Below are 20,213 nucleotides of genomic sequence, written 5' to 3'. Positions count from 1 at the left end.
AAATCATAAACCCTTTAACTTTTATGATTGAACACTCGTTTATTTGCCTCTTCTAAATAAATTACAAAAATATAATGCACGATAATTTTTTGTTTTTTAAATTGAGGGCCTTTGGAGGAGGGAGACCCAAAGCAAAAGCCTTAATTGACTTGCACTTAAGCCAGCTCTGGTGATCATTGAGTTCATACGAGTATTTTTATAGTGTGTATGCAATACTCAAAATATATGTTGTGGATATGTGAAAAGGGCGCGGTTGGGGGCGTGACACAGCTCGTGGGCGCCAGGGCACATTTTCTTTTATTTTTTTATTTTTAATTAATAAATAAAATATAAACAAGTCATTCATCTCCACCTTATTATTTCTTTTTTTTTTAGTTTTTTAGAGTAAAGTATATGGATGACCTATATGGTTTACCAAACTTTTGGATTTAATCTCTGTTTTTCAAAAGTACAAGAATTTTCCCTGTGGTTTTCACTTTATAACGCATTTAGTCTCCAACTTTTTTCAAAAGTACATGCATGTTTCATGTGGTTTGCACTTTGTAATGCATTTAAGTCATAACTTGGACATGCTAAAACCTTTAGATTTGTTGGATGAGAAGACCATCCATGTACTTTTGAAAAACTAGTGACTAAATCCAAAATTTTGACAAACCACACCATTCGTGTACTTTTAGAAAGCTAGAGACTAAATCCAAAATTTTGATAAATCACAGGGACCATCCGTGTACTATACTCAGTTTTGTATTACTCCATCATATATCAAACTTCGATAACACACCTTTAGTAAAAGGTGACATAATGACATGTGAAACCTCCATGCCTATGTGTCGCCTAAGTGACAATGTTCTTTTTTTTTTGTTATTTCAAATTTTACCCCACAAAAACACAGAGTCTTTAGATCTCACTTCTCTCTTAGACCTCCTGTATTGGAGGCGCCATTACCTCCACCTCAGCAACTTGTTTAGTTAAAAAGCATTACACATAGCCAAAAGTGGGTGCCAAAGGCCCCCTTCATCAAGCCTGTGGCGGGCGATAGAGAAAAAAAGTTGGGGTCAACTACCACACCAACTAATCACATCTTTTTTTTATTTCTTTTCTGTTATCTATTTTAAGTTAAGCTATTACACTTAGGTATTGTGTCTTTGCTTACATTGCTATGACGTGACAATAACTATTACCATTTTTAGTTATTCCACTACATATGATCTTACGCCTTATAAATATGTAATAGAAGTCGGTTTCGAAAAGATATGTTTATGCACGTGTTTTCTTGCCATAGAAGAGGCGAGTATGAAGATACCAAACGTTAAGGAAAACGAACAAACGAACATAAAAGCCTTAGCCATATTTCAAAAGACTCCCACTACTCCCACATCGCAAAAATCTTATTTTCACACCCCTACACATATACGACCCTTATGGTGTTATACAGTCGTATAAATGTTATAGAGTGTTTTTTTTGTCTCCATCAATACGACCCGTATAGAATGTTATAAGACTCAATATTTTCTCCATCTATACAATTCGCATAGCGTTATACGAGTTATATAACATTATACGAGTCGTATAACATTATATCACCAAATATTTGTCATGTCAGAATATTCTATACGGACCGTATACCCCTATACAAACCGTATAAAGGGTGTAAAAACAAGATATAAGGGTTTAGCTTTATTAACACCCTTTCAAAAACGTGAGCTGCCTGGTTATGTTTCTTTTAAAAACCAATTTCTTTCTCACAATTTGACACTATTCAACATTTGCTTCTTTTACTTGCATGGTGTATAGCATGATTTGAGTTTTGTATGTTTTTTTAACTTTTAGTTTCACCTTTTATATTATATATAATATTTATTCTAACCTATTTAGTTTCTTATATGCTTTTTTTAATAATATTTTTCGTTTGTTAACTTTTTCAAAAACTTATTACGTGTTTAATTTTTATTCATCGATATTCCGATATAAATTTTATTGAAAACGAAGCCGTATTTGAAATAGAGTATTTTTTTGTATCTATAACGAGTGCCGGTAGGTGTTATCAAAACCGGTACTTGTATCCTTTTTTAATGGTTCTCGATTGATATAAAATACGTGTCGCTATTCTTTTGGGTATATCCCGACTTTATTTTTTTTGATTCCTATACTGTGTGCTGGTATTGTATCAGTACTGTAAAGAACCGAAACGATACCGACCGAATGTTCGCCGCATAGCATGGGATAATCTCACAATTATATATAATAATTTTAAGGTCAGTATAAACAACCTTCTTAAGCTCTGCTGTAAAGCGTGGGTAATAATACTAGTTACTATCTAGACTAAAACTTTGGGGGAAAAGTGATGAATAAAAATTCGGTGCCCAAACTCTTACCGATTTTCTTTTTAACACTTAAACTCATGTTTAACATTTAGAAGTTGTTTGATTATTATTTAAAGTTTGATAGACTATAAAGTATTGGCACGGTAATTCGTGATTCATCACAAGTCAGTGACAAAGGAGACCAAGTCACTAATTGGTGAATTTAAGAAGACCCAATTTGACAAGTTAGTTAAATTTTGTTAAGTTTCCTCATTATGTTATAATTAGTTATAGTAATGTATTGGCTATCAAGTTAGGGTTTGACATTTTTAAGAGAGAAACCAAGTATGGATTGAGAGATTGTAATTAGGTTTTTGAGTTATATTTCTCATTTATAATATTGGAGATATATTCCAAATCGCATTCGTGTTTGTGTTCTGTTCTTGTGTTTGATAGTCGATAAATATTTAATAGGGACTCGAAAGGTTGATTTTTCTTTATGTTATGTTCTGTTTAAAGTTTATTATTAACTTTGTACGGTTGATTTTAATGATTTATTGCTAAATTTTCACATTCTTTGTGTTGTAAATTTTCAACATATACACATTGAAGGGGGTTAATAGTGCCTTTCACCTATTGGGTGAAATGTGCGGTGCTGGCCATCTATTGGCTCATATGGGCGGCAAAAGGAATAGTGTCAGACAATCTGGCACTCTTTTATTGGCCCAACAAATTTATGATTTTATCCCGCTTTAAATTTACGATTTTGCCGTCAGTTTAAAATTATGCTTTTACCCTCCACTTAAAAATAAATTTACGCTTTTGCTCCCAGCTAAAAATTTCAATTTTGCCCGCGGTTCAAATTTACGATTTTAACTCGTTTAAATTTAAAGTTTTGCCATTAGTTTTTTTCTCTTAAAATTACGATTTTGCCATCAATTCAAAATTATGTTTTTACCCCCATTTAAAAATAAATTTACGCTTTTGCTCCCCGCTAAGAATTCCAATTTTGCCATCGGTTCAAATTTGCGATTTTGCCCCGTTTAAATTTACAGTTTTGCCATTAGGTTTTTTTTCCTCACAGCCAAGTTACGATTTTGCCCTTAACTTAAATTTACATTTTCTCCATCATTTTTCTTTGATTTCTTGGTTAAGTTACAATTTTGCCCCTAGTAAAAATTACAGTTATGCCGGCAGCTGTCTGGCACTCCCCCATTGGTCCATTTAATTTACGATTTTATCCTTGAATGAAAAATATGATTTCGCACTCAGTTAAAAATTACGTTTTTCCCATCGTTTTAGTTTTTTTAGTCAAACTATAAAAGTTTTTTGTTTTAATTGTTTGACTCCGTTTATTTTTTTCCGGTGTCAAGGTACTGCCTAACACTCGCTCATTAGTTCTGAAAAATTACAGTTTTGCCCTGAGCCGAAAATTACGGTCTTATCATCGTTTTAGTTTTTTTTTCCTAGCAAAATTATCGTAGTGTTTTCTTAATTAATTGAGACTTATTTGGCCATCGCCCCGCAACGCAGACGGAGCAACTACTAGTTATGTACATTTTATAATTTTTTTTATTATTATTTAAAGTCAAATTAAAGCTGAAACCATGAAATCAAACTACTCAAACAGTTGGTTTGATTCATGCTTTTTTACATAATGAAGGTTTAATTTTCGTTTAGGTAGTTTAAAAAAGTGCTATTGGCATTTGTAGCACTTGGGTAAGGTTATTGTAAAAAGGGTTAAAAGTGTGAGAAGTGTGAGAAATATTGTGGAGATGACATGTGTCCTCAATCTAAATTAATTCAAAAGGGTAAACAAGTAATTTTATCATTGATTCAATTAATTAAAAACATTCCATAACCGCCACCTTATTTATAGGAACATGATTTTTTAAAAGATCTCTATAAAAACACTACGAATAACACTGCAACTACCATGCAACATATATATAACACCATTCAATAAGTATATAACAACATTCAATAAGTATATAACACCATTCTAAAGATCTCTATAAAAAACACTACGAATAACACTGCAAACCACCATTCAGCACATATATAACACCATTCAATAAGTATATAACACCATTTTAAAGATCTCCATAAAAAACGCTACGAATAACACCGCAAACCACCATTCAACACATATATAACACCATTCAATAAGTATATAACACCATTTTAAAGATCTCTATAAAAAACACTACGAATAACACTGCAAACCACCATTCAGCACATATATAACATCATTCAATAAGTATATAACACTATTAAAGGCACTACAGTATTGATGATGATGATGATGATGATGATGAAGGAATGATGAATCTGCTGTATCGATGATGATGATTCGAGATGTAAACTGATGATGATGATGATTCGAGATGGATTGATGATGATGATGATTCGAGATCTTTGATCTGGAGAAGAGGAGGATTCGAATACACAGATCTGGAAGAAGAAAGGTTGAAATTAATCGCTACAGTCGTCGGAGAAGCTGTTAGTCGAACTGATTGTTGAAGTTTGAAGCATATTCATTGATTCGATCGTTGTTGAAGCTGTTATTCGAACAGGTTGTTGAAATTTGAAGTGTTAGGGTTTTAATTGAAGCAACAGATCGTTATTTGAAGCTGTTGTTCGAAAAAATCTAGAAGAAGAAAGAGGATTCGAAATTCTAGGGATTTGATTTATAGTTTCCTATTTTCAAGTGGATATAAAGGACTTTATTACCCCTACAATTTTCAAATCAGTCTAAAAAATAAAAGAAATTTTACAATTTGGTCCCTATTGATCTCAACCATATCTAATGGCTGAGATTCTTTCTTACCCTTTTCACACATTTGGTATTTTTTACAGAAACCTCAATCTGTAGCACCTCATTATAAATTCAGTATATAATCTTAAATGATAATAGAGTCTAAATCCAAATGACTAAACTACTATAAAAATCAAGTCTTATAGCTTTTATAAAGAGCAAACCCATTGCGCGAGACTCCAACATGTGCAACAGCGCTAGGTGTCGAGTCAACTTGGGGGTGATGTACGCATTATCACCTTTCATATCTGCATGAGGTTGTTTCCATGGTTATAACTTTTTATACAATATAATAATTATTAACAATATTTTTCTTTCTGAGCAAATTTACAAAGACCTATAAAAACAAACATATGTTCCAACAAATGAATTCACAACATAAACCTATTTCATGCTCCAACTGTTATGGTGGTGCAACTGCAGATGCAAAAACTAACGGTTCCATGATTTCAAGAAGCTCGTTACAAAGACCCGTACAAACAACCGAAAGTGTGACAATATCGATTTGGGTCAACCCTATTTCTTTATATTTACTAGTGAAGGGCATTTATTATAAATATTAGATAACAATCTTTAAAGATTCTAGTCATTCTACAATGAACTTTGACTTTAAAAGTCAAAACAAGGTTGTCCAGCATTATGGGTTACTTAATATTCCCAAAATTGTCCATCAAAAAGTCAACCAAGAACCCAATTTGCCAGTGTCAACTAACAGACAGACAAAGTCCATGTACCAACCGAAAGAAACCGAAACAATCATCACATATATATATATATATCTAGTCCTCAAACCATTGACTTATGTAAAACTTTGTTCTTTTTCTATAAACTTCCGTATCTAAGTCAATCATCTATTGCAAAGAAAAGAGAAAAATTAACATATGCCTCAAATTTGCAACTTCATTTTTAACTTTCTCACTATTTGCAGCTTCCAACACTTCTCACATGATTGAATGGAACTTTCAAATATTGGTGACTATGGGCCGGTCCAACAAGTTTAAAGCCCAAAAAAGTAGGCAATCGTTATCCAAATCTTTTTTATTTAAATCTAGAGGTGAATATTTTGATTTCTTTTTATTTCAAACCGGTTCCAGGCTGGGTCAAAATATTCAAAACCAATTCTACCAAGAACCGGTTCGGGTAGGAAACCGGATTTTGGAGAGAGATGATTAGTTCGGTTCATGTTTTTAGCTGGTTTTGAGTTTTGACCGTCCGATTCAGGTTAAACCAATTTCAAATCAGTTTGAACGATGCAAGTTACAAACCTATTAATAACTGGCGATCCTGGTTCAACCCTAATCGATTCTTGTCAAACAGGTTTCAATAAATTATACACCTCGGGAAGAATGAAGGTTTGTGACTTTGTGTGATAGTTTTCAATATTCAATATATACCTTTGGAGGTATAAGGTATTCTATTCATATGTCATAATATGGTATTACGATTTACGACTACGTGCCTAATAACTCATTTCATGTTCTAGTAGTTGTCAAGTTTTATTTCGGTATGTAGTTTTTTTATTAGTTGAGTATGTTTTGAATTATATATAGTGGGTCAAGATGGTAGGATAGTGGGTAGGTTTATTGCCTTGTAGTTTCACCTCTAAATACCTTCTTCCTTCCTGTAGTTACGTAGAGTTTCAATAATTAATATCTAGGGTTCTAAGAAAACTCAACAAATTACGTGAAAATAAGACTATGCGTAGTCATTTCATGATAGGGATTAAAAGAAATTCGCCGTTGAAAAAAAAACAAAAAAACCTTAAACTAATAGGTTTTTTTATAAGTTATTAAAAAGTAATGTTTTAATGTATTTTTATCAAATCTTGTATAAACAAAATCATATGCATACTTTCACTACACAAAGCAATAATCTAAATACAAGAGTATAAGGTCACCCGGGGCGGTGCCTTTTTGGTCCGTGATCAACAATTTCAACGCGTGGAAGATTGGCATAAACCACCGTCACCTAAAAACTTTAACGCGTGAATTTTAATTCACGTGATAAAATTGACGCGTGATGGAAGGAAGGATGTGATGGGGTGTGAGGGTTTATTGTTGGCTGTGGTGGTGAGTGATGGAATAATGGTTGATGACATGACGGAAATTGATTGGATGCTGTGAGTGATAAATGGGTGGTGACTAGTGAGTGATAACCACCCCTACCCTCCTAACAGTAGGCACAAAACAATAAATTAAAACATAACAATGTTAAATGTTACGATATTATTACAGTGAGTTGTTTATAAATGTTACAGGATTTAAGAGAAAATGAAAGAATGATAAATTCATAATGAAATTGGAACTCAAAGATCTAAAATCAAGTTATAATAGAAATATGATGATTACTTTTGAATAATGGCACATTAAAGGAGAGGTAGAAACCAATTGAGTAAATTATAAGTTTTGTCCTTTATGTTTACATCAAATTTCAGGCGCTGTCTTTTAAACCAAAACTTGACAAGCGGTGTCCTTTATGTTTTCAAAATCTTGCACGTTTTGTCCTTTAGGCCAAACCCAGTTAGATTTTTTGGTTAAATCTGGTCATGTGCCTTGCACATGAGGGTATTATTGTCATTTCACCTTTTCAGGGACTGTTATATAAAAGAACTTGTGGTTTAGGGACTACTTTGCAATAAAATGAAAAATAAAATAAATATAATCTATCTTCCTCTCTCAAACTGAAAGTCCCTCTCTCTCTCTCTAAACTTACGATTCCTCTCTCTCTCTCTCTCTAACACAATCTAAAGTTGCGAGGACAATGAAGGTCCCTCTCTCTCTTCTCTTCTCTCTAAAATAATTTGAATGGATGACGGCCGTGAAGGGTGGCTGTGGTGGTGGGTTAGGGGCGGCTGTAACATCCGCCAATTTTAGAGCTATAGGATTAACGACCCGCCCGTAAACTTGAGGTTATGTCTTGAGCATATTGCGTTTTCTTGGTTTGATATGTTAGACACATGCCATATTTAATGTTTATCTTGAATCATATGCTTGCCATGAGGAATTGTTCACACTTTTTATCTTATGCTATGTACGTACCAAACTTGTATACTCACCTTTGCTTTTGCATTGAATTGTATTTTTAAACATGTTACAGGTTGATGATGATGAAATGAAAACGGATAGCAAAGATGCCTAGATACTCACTTAGACGTTTAGGTTTAAAGTGTTGTATCAATTTTGTTTATGTTATGTTGAACAATGTTGTTATTTGCTTTTCTTGTAATGTTTCGACAATTTATTTTGGAAATGAAATTTGGATTATTAAATTATTGTCACAAATAGCGTTATGATGTCTCGAGCAATCTTCACACTTCGTCTCATCCCGATGTTTCCGCCATTGGTTGGGGTGTGACAGATTGGTATCAGAGCCATAACTATAGGGAATTAGGAAAATTGCCATGCTTTTGCCCTAGTCTATAGTTTTAGGAACTTTGTCTCTTATTTGTTGTTTAAAACATTTGTGCTCTATCTTACATGCTTCCTAGCTACAATTCTTGTTATTAAACTTATGCGCCTTTCCTAAGGCTAACACGAATACACTTATGCTATTTTATACTCTTGTAACATCAACGAGACAACTTTACCAAAATAGGCGTGAAACCCACAATTTGGTAAACGACTCTCACTCTACCTTTAATCTATTTTTGCACGAAATTTCACCATTAAGCTAGGAGTGACATCCACAACTTAATGGTAATTTCCATTTCAACTCTAGTGGACCCTTGTCAAAGTGTCAAAATTTTATTTTGGCCGACAAGTACCAACCACATGTAGGGTACGAAATCGTCAAGTTAGGGGTGAAACCCGCATCTTGTCGATTAAGTCCCATTCCTTGATTTTTATTCTCGCCAAAGTCCCGAATGTTCCAATCATTTAGAGATGTGTAGTAACCGGAAGGGTAAGATACCGTTAATCGCTTCTCGACGAGAGTATCTTACCTATAGGCCAAAGCACAATATCTCTAAATCGAAAGGACTTTCGACCCACTTTGGAATTGTCGACGTTTCTCTACCCGAAACACTCCTATGTTTTATTGAGCCTCTCTTTTATGTATCTCAATTTATATGTGATTTATACTTGAACGTTCATTCATTTCGAAATGTCGTTTTAATCTTTTCGCACGATATCGCAATCACAAACAATAATAATCCCTCGTGAACAAACTAAATTTACAATGCTTTCATTTACTCATGTTATGTTATGTGGAATTCATGATTATGCTATATGAGACGTTTAAACTTTTATACTATGCAAATCAACTTGAATCTTTACGCTATGTGACCCTTTATGCTATGTGATCAATTTCATTTTCTTAAACAAACATTATGACCAAGTCTCATCTACTCCCTCTTTTCGAATTCGAATTATTTTTTTGAAATTTCATTTTCTACGCATATATCGTATAAATACTTTATCATACATTTATACATTATTTACATGCATGATTCCACATAATCTTATTTATACCCCTTGTAACAATAAACGAAGACATATCATCAAGATGGGAGTGATTTCCTTACCTTGACGACTAACTCCGTTTCTTTCCTCATCTTACAATGGCCTCGCCAACGTATTAGGGGTGATTCCCTTACTTAGGTGATCGTTACCAATATTTTCCTTAATAGACTATATTACGTAAACATGATCACGTTTATATCTAAATCTTTTACCATTAGCCAAATCCCTATTTATTTCAACATGCATTGTTTATATGAACGAATTTCTTATTCTATAATCTATTTTTATATAGCTCATACACACAAAATTGTTAACCTTTACCATAAACGCTTATGTCTCGATCTTCAAAAATTACGAAATACTACTTATCAACCTAGTTGGTTTAATAAATCCATTGCCCATGAAATTTTGTATCCAACGTAACTATTGAAAAAGGCTCATCTTATATCCTTAAACTAGAGATCTTCTACTTTCAATTAGGAAATCAAATCAACTTTTTCCCGCACACCTATAAAATACTACCAAAGTTATTCAATCATTTACTAAAATTTCTTTCAAAATCAGTAAAATGTTTTATTAAAAACGCTTTTTCAACAATCACTAAGATCGTATACCAAAATCCTTTTCTTACGAATCAACGTTGTCACAAAAATGTCTAAACTTCGAATTTCTTCTTTAATGCAAGATCATTTAAAACGATGCAAACTTATTTACTTCTAGAACCTTTTCAACCATTATTCAATACGTCAATTTAATTTAAAGTGTGTGGGCAAGGAAACTTCATAAGAACCAACCAACCTCGACGTATGAAAATTTTCTTTAAAAAAAAAAAAAACAAGAGTAGCATTTCCCTTCTTTCACAAAGTATAACACACATAACCAATAGATATTTTATACTATCTTTACATTTATGAACTAGATTCTATATTTCATGTCAACTCAATCTATTTTTATTTTAATTAAATTTCACGCTTATAATTGTATATCATTTTACGTGCTTTAGTTTATATCTCACGACAATTTCACCTATACACTCATTTTACCTTCATACTCAAAACTTCTTGGCCTTTCTTTTCATGTTTAAATTCGTATATTACGATTCATATCATAAACAAAATCATTACGTATTACACTCATATCCATATTCGTATTTCTACACCTTATGTCTACACCTATATTTATATTTACACATTTATGTTAATTTTCATAATCATATCTATATCCATACGTTTTATATTATACTCGTATTCCCAAATTATACATTTACACTACACTTATATCTAAGTTTATATTCATGTAATACAATTATACTTACACTCACAATTACGTTGCGCTAATATTCATATTCGTGTTTATACTCATATATCCTACTTGTACCTGTACCTATACAACTATGCTTAAACTTATATTCACATCCATATATTTTTCTCATACCAATACAATTATGTTTGTACTTAAATTCATAGTTATACTTGCATTTATACAATTTATGATAGACTCATATTTTATATATATACTCTCATTTATACGATTTACGTTTATGCTCACGCTCATTCGTTTATGCTCAAAATTGTACTCACATATAAACTCATACTTTTACTCATACTCCTGGCATGCGTTTTATTTAAACTTATACTAGACTCATGCTTTTTACACAAAATTTATACTTTCGCACTATACGCGGGCGAAACCCGAGGGATTCGCTTACGTTGTTATATTATTTGGAACACAAGCATACTTATAAGCTATGCCTCTATGCACGCGATCTTATTTTTTTTGAATTTATTTATACCTAAATTCATACGCAACTAGTACAAGTTATGCGGATCATGTGACGATCAATGAAATCGCGGGTGCACACGGGATTATAGTGATAGTCGTATGAGAACCATAGAGTGTACTATTGTGTATGGTAAGACACGGAACGTAACATGACACCGGATACGAAACGGACGTCACATGGTCAAAACATGGTGGATACGCCGCTGGTACTTCCTATACATAAGTGTTTTCACCATGTTACCAAACTCTCGTAAAACGTGCCATGAGAAATTCAGTGTTTTGAAGACCTTTTTGGACCTTATTACCAAAACTTTTTCAAACCTTCCGTCTTCCTAAATTTCGGGACGAAATTTCCTGAAGGAGGGGAGACTGTAACGCCCTGCGCTTTCATAATTTCCCTATTTAGAAACCATTGCTTGGATTTCTATTTTTGGAAACTTTGCATTCTTGTAATCGTTCCTTTCTTTGTAATCATTATCAAACCGAGACTTGGATCATTAATGAAGCTTGTATTTTGTTACATTTATGTTATACACACTCTATGTATGCTCGTATGTTCGATTTGGTGAATCAATCGATGTTTAATCATTATTCTTGGAAACTATGTAAGAAACTTGTAATTAATCTAAACTTATGCATTGAACGTCCTTTGAACGAGAACGATACTTGGTTATGACATTTATACGCTTAAACATACTTTGGTTATGATCATCATGCTTAACTACACCTTATACTTTGCTTTTGTATCAAAACAAGTCCCTAAACTCTCAACTTTGCACCAAAAAGGATCAAATGTAAACTTCAGGGACCTAAGTGTAATAAAACAAAAGTTCTAGAAACCCTACCCGCCGCGTGACGCGAGGGGGCTTGGCGTCACGCGAGCCCCCTGTTTCGGCAGACTTGTGTTTCTTGAGCTGTTGTGCACGAAATCCAATCTTCTAATCTCACCCAATCACCTTTAATCCACCTCTAATCACCTCCAATCACCTTCTAACTCCCTAATTATAAATACCCACCTTCTCCAACCCATTTGACACTTTTACAACTCTCTAATCTTCACTAAAACACTCTCAAATCTGCAGAAAATCTGAGTTTGGACAGCTTCTTGTATCTTTACTAAAGTGAGTGTAACTCACTCATTTCTTAACCAAATCACTTGGTTCTTCTTCCTAATGCTTCATTATGTCCTTAGGTTTGAATCCTTGGTTTTTCCTTGGAAGAATCATGCTTGGATTTGCCTTAAAATGGACCAAAACTTTCTGTTTTATATTTTATTTTTCAACAACTTGTTATTCCTTATCAAACTTGAGTTTACTCATCTCATTCCTATGTCCTAATGCTTACAACACTTTTGTGGTTGGTTAGGCTTAAAAACAAGGTTGAGACACTTAAAAATCAGAGGATTAAACCTCATAAACTTGGTGTTTTATTTAGGGTTTTAACCCACAAATCATGTTAAACTTAAGCTTTGATACATGAGTGATTATGGAACAACTTGGGTTGTTCCAAACATAAAATCCTCACATGGTTTGATGATTTCTAATAGTTAGTTTACTTAATGTACTTGTTATAACCTTAGTTCATGACCCTCCTTGGTTGTTTTTACATCAAGTGTAGTGGTGAACATCAAAGGGGTACCTAAATGGAAGCTTGTCTTCCTACCCCATACGTGACATCTATGACACATCTTGAGGTACCTAAATGAAGAATAAATCTTCTACCTCTTACTTGAATACTTAAAATATATATATCCTACAAGTTAAATAATATATATGTACATACACATCTTTGATAATCATCTAAGGACCTAAAACCTTGTCATGATTCTTATGAGTGTTCAACTCATGAAATCACTAAGACCCTTGTGGTTACCAAGTGTCATGCAAGTGTTGAAGGGAAGATGAATACTTTGATATTATATTCTATTACATTCTCATGTTGCTTAAATTCCGAATCTTCCGAATCCCCCAAACTCATACACTTTGTTTCTTTGTGTAGAGGAACAAGGTGCTCCAACTAGCTAAACCACCAACTTACTCTCGGACCTCAAGCTAAAGACTTGCAAACCGTGAGTATACTCGTATTTCCCCCTTTTATTTTTACCACTTTTGGGGTGAAACATGTTTATTTAACAAAAACTTACACATGAACATTTTTCTTATGCAATGCACAAAATAATACATTATATATGAATACTTTGATACATCTTGATGCTTGTTAATACTCATATTCCCAAAAAAATGGAAACTTATCATCAAGATAGGGGTGATTCCCAAACCTTGATGATTAGCTCCACTCACTTTCTAACTTCACCAACGAGCTAGAGGTGATTCTCTTACCTCGGAGGTAGTTACCAACTTTTCTTCGTTCTCAATGAAATTTTATGATTGAACGTTCCTTTTCAAAAATTTTGGAATTTATTTCACGTGCATGCTAATACGTTATACTGGATTCGTGTTACTTGGGTGAAACTTTATGTGATAAACTTGTCATTAACTTCGTAAGAAGCCACACCTTAACATACTCGATGGGTTGACCTGTGTATTCACATGCCAGGGATACGTTAATCTTGTTAACTAAGTATGGCATGTGGATTGTTCTAAATTTTTATGAAAATACGTTAATCTTAGATTTCGAGGACGAAATCTCCTAAAGTAGGGGAGACTGTAACATCCGCCAATTTTAGAGCTATAGGATTAACGACCCGCCCGTAAACTTGAGGTTATGTCTTGAGCATATTGCGTTTTCTTGGTTTGATATGTTAGACACATGCCATATTTAATGTTTATCTTGAATCATATGCTTGCCATGAGGAATTGTTCACACTTTTTATCTTATGCTATGTACGTACCAAACTTGTATACTCGCCTTTGCTTTTGCATTGAATTGTATTTTTAAACATGTTACAGGTTGATGATGATGAAATGAAAACGGATAGCAAAGATGCCTAGATACTCACTTAGACGTTTAGGTTTAAAGTGTTGTATCAATTTTGTTTATGTTATGTTGAACAATGTTGTTATTTGCTTTTCTTGTAATGTTTCGACAATTTATTTTGGAAATGAAATTTGGATTATTAAATTATTGTCACAAATAGCGTTATGATGTCTCGAGCAATCTTCACACTTCGTCTCATCCCGATGTTTCCGCCATTGGTTGGGGTGTGACAGCGGCGGTGGGTGATTTGGTGGTGGGTGAAGGTGTGGGGGTGGTTGTGGTGGTGGGTTAGGTGCGGTGACGGTGATGGTCGTGATGATGGATGAAGGTGAAGGGGTGGATGTGGTGGTGGGTTAGTTCGACGACGGTGATGGTGGTGATCCGATGTGACAGTGATGGTGGTGATCCGGCGGATGGATGGCAGTTACACCTTCAGGTAATAGAACCCTAGCCCCTTTATCATTTCCTCTCTCTTTCCCTCTCTAAAACCAGTCACCGGAGATGAAATTCCGGCGACGTGGTGACGATGATAATGTTAACTGAGATGATGATGACGATGGAGAATGGCAGTGGTCGAGGTGGGAAGACGGTGACAGCAGGTGGAGATTTGGTTGAGACGGTGGTGGGAACTTCGGTTCACGGTCATAACAGTGGCTTTTATGTGTTTGATGATATTCTTGTAACAAGCTGTTTGATTAGATCTAGACATTCGTCTGTTGATTTATTAGAATTGGGATTTTTTATTTAAGTCATGGTGGTGATTTGGGGGTTTTGTTTATGAACAATGGTTGAAGATTGGATGATGTTTTAATTTGGGGGTTTTGTTTATAAACGAGATAAACTGGTGGTGGTGGTGGTGGCGGTGGTGGTGGTGGCGGCGGTGGAGGGTGGTGGTGATGGTGATGAAGGGTGGGGGTGATGGTGGTCAGTAATTTACTCTATATATAATAATAATAATAATAATAATAATAATAATAATAATAATAATAATAATAATAATAATTTAATTTTTTTGTTTTATTTTTAGATAATATTAAATAAATGGGGTAGAAAGATTAAAATGCCCTTGAGTGACCAGATTTAACCAAAAAATCTAACTGAATTTGACCTAAAGGACAAAACGTGCAAGATTTTGAAAACATAAAGGACACCGCCTGTCAAGTTTTGGTTTAAAGAACAACGCCTGAAATTTGATGTAAACATAAAGGACAAAGCTTGTAATTTACTCAAACCAATTCGTTTCTTAAGAACACTAGAATAATAGATGAATATTTGTTGGGCTCTAGTGGACGAATACTCTTAAAACTAAATGGGCTGGTATTATCGGAATTATAGAGAAACCCATAAAATAATTTTGTTGGAATTGGAAACAAAGCTTTAAGTCTTTAAAACAATTTGTTTTTATGATCTTTGCCATAACTTGTGATTGGTAATTGTTGGAGTATACAATATAATCTCCTGAGAGATACGTCACATTACCAGTTAAATCTGGTTATTTCTTTTCTTTACAGGAAATAATAAAATATTAGAATTTGTCTAGCCAACTAGTTAATATTAGGCCTTTAAAATTGAGCCACCTTGTTGTAACTTGAAAAAACGAAAGTAAATTAGACAGTATACCAACAACGACACTTTAGGTGGTGACCATATCTTTTCTTTTATTTGGAACTACAACTTTTATTAGAACAAACGGCACCCTGCTAACAAGACGCTAGAAGGGCGCAACCAACAAACAACAAAAACGGAACAAAAACATACACATCAAAAGATTTGGAACCTGGCCAATCTAAAGCCATGTTTCTACACCTATTTTTTATCCATAAGAAACTATACGATATAAGCTCCCACAAATCTTGTCGATCTTGATAAGTTTGTCATTAAACAAGATGCTGTTACGAGACTTCCATGACGCCCAACTTGAAACCATAATGATTGCTTGCACTAAGTAAGTACTTAATAGATAGCCCCCGAAAAATTACCCAAATTATCTTCCAACTCTTCATTCAGCGAAACATTCTTAAGCATCCTTTCCAAATCCTCAATCTGAGCATTGAGACCATTTATAGCAACATGAGACTTCCACGGCCATGTTATAACCAAATTGTCATTCACTAAATTCAACCGGTCCGCCACCTTACATATTTTATTTGCTTCAACTTTAAATAAAAGCGGAAACAAATCTTTTAAAATTTTGTCGCCCAGCCAAAAATCCAACCAAAATCGAGTTCCCAACCAATTCAAACCTTTGCCCTTAATTACTTTTGCCATTGACACATATTTGCCACTAAACACTTTTCCCGATTGCAATATTACCCCACACACCGGGAAAGATTTATCAAACGTGAGAGCGAGCCATGATATGTGATGTATAGCCAAAATAAGTTTGGCTATACCACCACCTAGAGTGGTGACCAACTTAAACCTACACCACCACCTAGAGAGGTGACCATATCTAACATTGTCATTGGGCTTACATTAAACATGTAGTATTTGTCAAATAAATTATAAGGCTAAAGGGTGTGGGGGTTATGGTTGGAACATGATTCGCCATGTAGGAACATTAATGGAAGGCTACACCACCCCATTGCCTAATCCACCATGGTTTGCATGGATTAAACCATGGCAACTAGGGCTGCAAACGAACCAAACGTTCGGCGAACAGTTCGTGAACCGTTCAGCGGAAGTTCGTTTGTGTTCGTCCATTTACTAAACAAACGAACACAAACAAGTAATTTCGTTCGTTTAGTTAAATGAACAAACATGAACAGAGGTCGTGTTCGTTCGATTATGTTCGTGAATGTTCGGTAACGTGTTCCTTTGTGTTCGACACTTCATTAGTGTTTTTAGTTTTTATATTTAATTAAACACTTCAAAATTCCGACAAATTAAATATCTAATAAGTGTCGGTGTATTGTATATTCTGTTCACGAATGATTGTTTGTGTTCGTTTGTTTCCATTTGTGTTCATGAAATTAGTTTGTGCTCATTTATGTTTGTCAATGTTCGTTGCCGAAAATTAACAAACAAACATAAACAAACACGAACATAAAATCTCGTTCGATAAGTGTTCGTGAACGGTTCGTGAACACACATATTTCTTAACAAACGAACACGAACAAGGTCTTGTTCGTGTTCGTTTGGTTCGTTTGCAGCCCTAATGGCAACCATGGTCCTCCTTTCTATTTTTCAAGAAATCTTTTCTTTTTTTTTTTAGACAAAGATAAATTAAAACAATAAAGAGGATAGTGATTTGGGTCATGACTACACCCTTAGGGTAGTGGTTTTGGATGGTTGATTTATCTTTGTTATGACCCTTTATGAATCAATGTCCAAATATAAAGGAAGAAAATAACACTGCAACAAATCACTTAGAAGAAGATGAAGCTTTAAAACTTGTGGCGTGGAGGGAAGGGTGGATTCCTTGGTTATGAATTCGGGTGCTTCATTTCGTGCTACCTACAACAGTGAAGTATTGTAATATCTGAAAGAGGGTGATTTTGGAAAGGTAAGACTTGTGAATGATGAAGTTCTTGATGTGACAGGTATGGGTGACATAGATTTGAAAACTTCGGTCGGTTCATGGACTTTGAAGGATGTCCGAGTCCTTCCAAGTTTGATGAAACGTTTGAATTATGTCGCCCATTTGGGTGAGCAAGGGTATGATGTGAAGTTGGGGAATGGGTAGTAAAAGGTGGTAAAGGGAAATCTAGTCATGGCTCAAGGAAAAAAACGATGTTTTGTTTTATATGGCCAGTATACCATCTGAGGGAGAGAAAACAAAACAAAATCCGGTTCATAGAATCTTGGAGGTAGAAGAAGGTTTGTTTTGCAGGAGATAAATTCAAAACCACATGTCAGATTAAGATTGATCGTGCTAGGAAATGTTCAGAGAAACCAGTCAAGGGTTTTCATGCTAGGGGAAGCACTAGTAGTCAGCAAGAGTTACTAGACAATGGGTTATAAAAACTTGTGTTCAAGCAATCAAAGTTTCTCCAGAAGATTACTTGCTACATATAGAGAGTGTATGTTCTAAGAGTATATCAGTATCGAGCAGCTTGTGTTAGTTGGAGCTTGTAGAATAAAGGTAGTAATTTAAATAGTGTTCACTAATAAAAATAAAAGAATTACATATAGTTGCGTTTAAAACGGTGTAGATACCACGCATCACCATCTCGCATGGGCGCGAACCATATCGGGGTGGGGCAATGTTCCCTAGCACTACCTCATGCCACCTCACCAACCCCGCTTGCATACCGCAACCAAACCCACCCCTCTAAGAGAGGGATTTAAGTTATTAGTAATAATATGTTACTAGAAACTTTACGGTTTAGTGTATTTTTGCATTCTTACTATAATACAAGGATTTAAGTTAGTTGTCGATCCCTAAGTATTCATAGTTTGTAAATGTAAGTGTTCAGATTTGATATGTCGTATCTTGTTTCTCTCTGTCTCTCTCTCTCTTTTTTTTAAATATATCATGAATATTGAAATATAATTAGAATATATCCTGTGACCCAAATATAAAACACTACTCTACACACATATTAGTTAATTGTATAATGTCCATCATGGGTGTACCTACATAAAATCATGTGTATGCTTGTTTATTCACTATAAGAAAACTCATGCATAATTATAATAATTGAGATATAATATTTTATTGCCATGCATATTTGAGAATTGTTATATTATGTTTAAAATCAAACACTTTGATAGAAGGATGTTACGTATGGTATAAGTTGATGTTGATTTTATGGAGCTCGCTACTCATCTTTGACATTTGGATACATGGTCTTGATATCAGTGAAGATTCGAGTGGAAAAGGCCACCATCAGGACCATGTGTAGATTTATATGAATCTTGTACCAACTACCAACTAGACTCACACTACTATATGAAATTAACTAATTAAGTGTATGCAAGCGAAAACCGCTATGTTTTAAAGATAATAATATTATATTTCAAGCAATCGATACAATCTTCCTTTTTATCATGGATCCACACTAATTGACGTGCGGACTTCCAAACGCAGTCCGTAAAAGATTTAATTGAAGTATTTAAACATATAAACTATTTCATTTATTCTAATTTTGCACTCACAAGTGGGTTAGTAACGATGTTTTACAACGATACATATAGCTTATACCCGGTTAATTTTCCCTTCGAATATAAAAACTAGAATTACTAGTACATTTTAATTGTTTAAGTGACCATGGGCGTTCGGCAAAGGTCTTATTATCTAAAGTTGGCAATCGTGGGCCTCGACGTCTTGTCCATTAGCCTATTGGGGATTTGGGCCATTCTAACATGATTATTTGTCACACCCCGATTTCCACGTGTATCACCGGTGGGCCCGGTGGGTGATTACCGTGACGTAGTTGGCAACAATATAGTCAAACCACAATATATGAATGCACAGCGGAAGCATAAAGATAAATATAATTCAACCATTTACTGTAATATCCAAATGTATTACAAGTAGTTGAATAGTATCCCCATGAGGGATCAAAATAAATAAAATATTGTTCAACAGATAAGACATCAAGCTTGCGAGACTTCCTTAGATGCTAGGGAGCTATTACCAGCCAATTACGTGTAGTACCTGCACTTAATCTTTTTGGAAAAATACGTCAGTTTACACTGTTAAATACAATCAACTGACTCATTTTGTAAAATGATTGAAAATTGGTTTGGATGCACGAGGCATAAAGATATTTGTTTAACTTGGGAAAATTATTTAATATTATAATCTTGTGAACGAATTACATGTTCCTTCTTTGCGTTCAGTAGCCCGGATCGTGCCGGGTTAAAGATCAATAGACACACCACATTGCGTAAAACCGAGGTGGGAAAACCATCGGCTACGTCTTTTAATAGTATAGACATCATACCGGGTGTACGCCTACACCCGGG

Source organism: Helianthus annuus, chromosome 12, assembly GCF_002127325.2.
Source record: "Helianthus annuus cultivar XRQ/B chromosome 12, HanXRQr2.0-SUNRISE, whole genome shotgun sequence".
NCBI lineage: Eukaryota > Viridiplantae > Streptophyta > Magnoliopsida > Asterales > Asteraceae > Helianthus > Helianthus annuus.
This window is presented reverse-complemented; position numbering follows the sequence as displayed.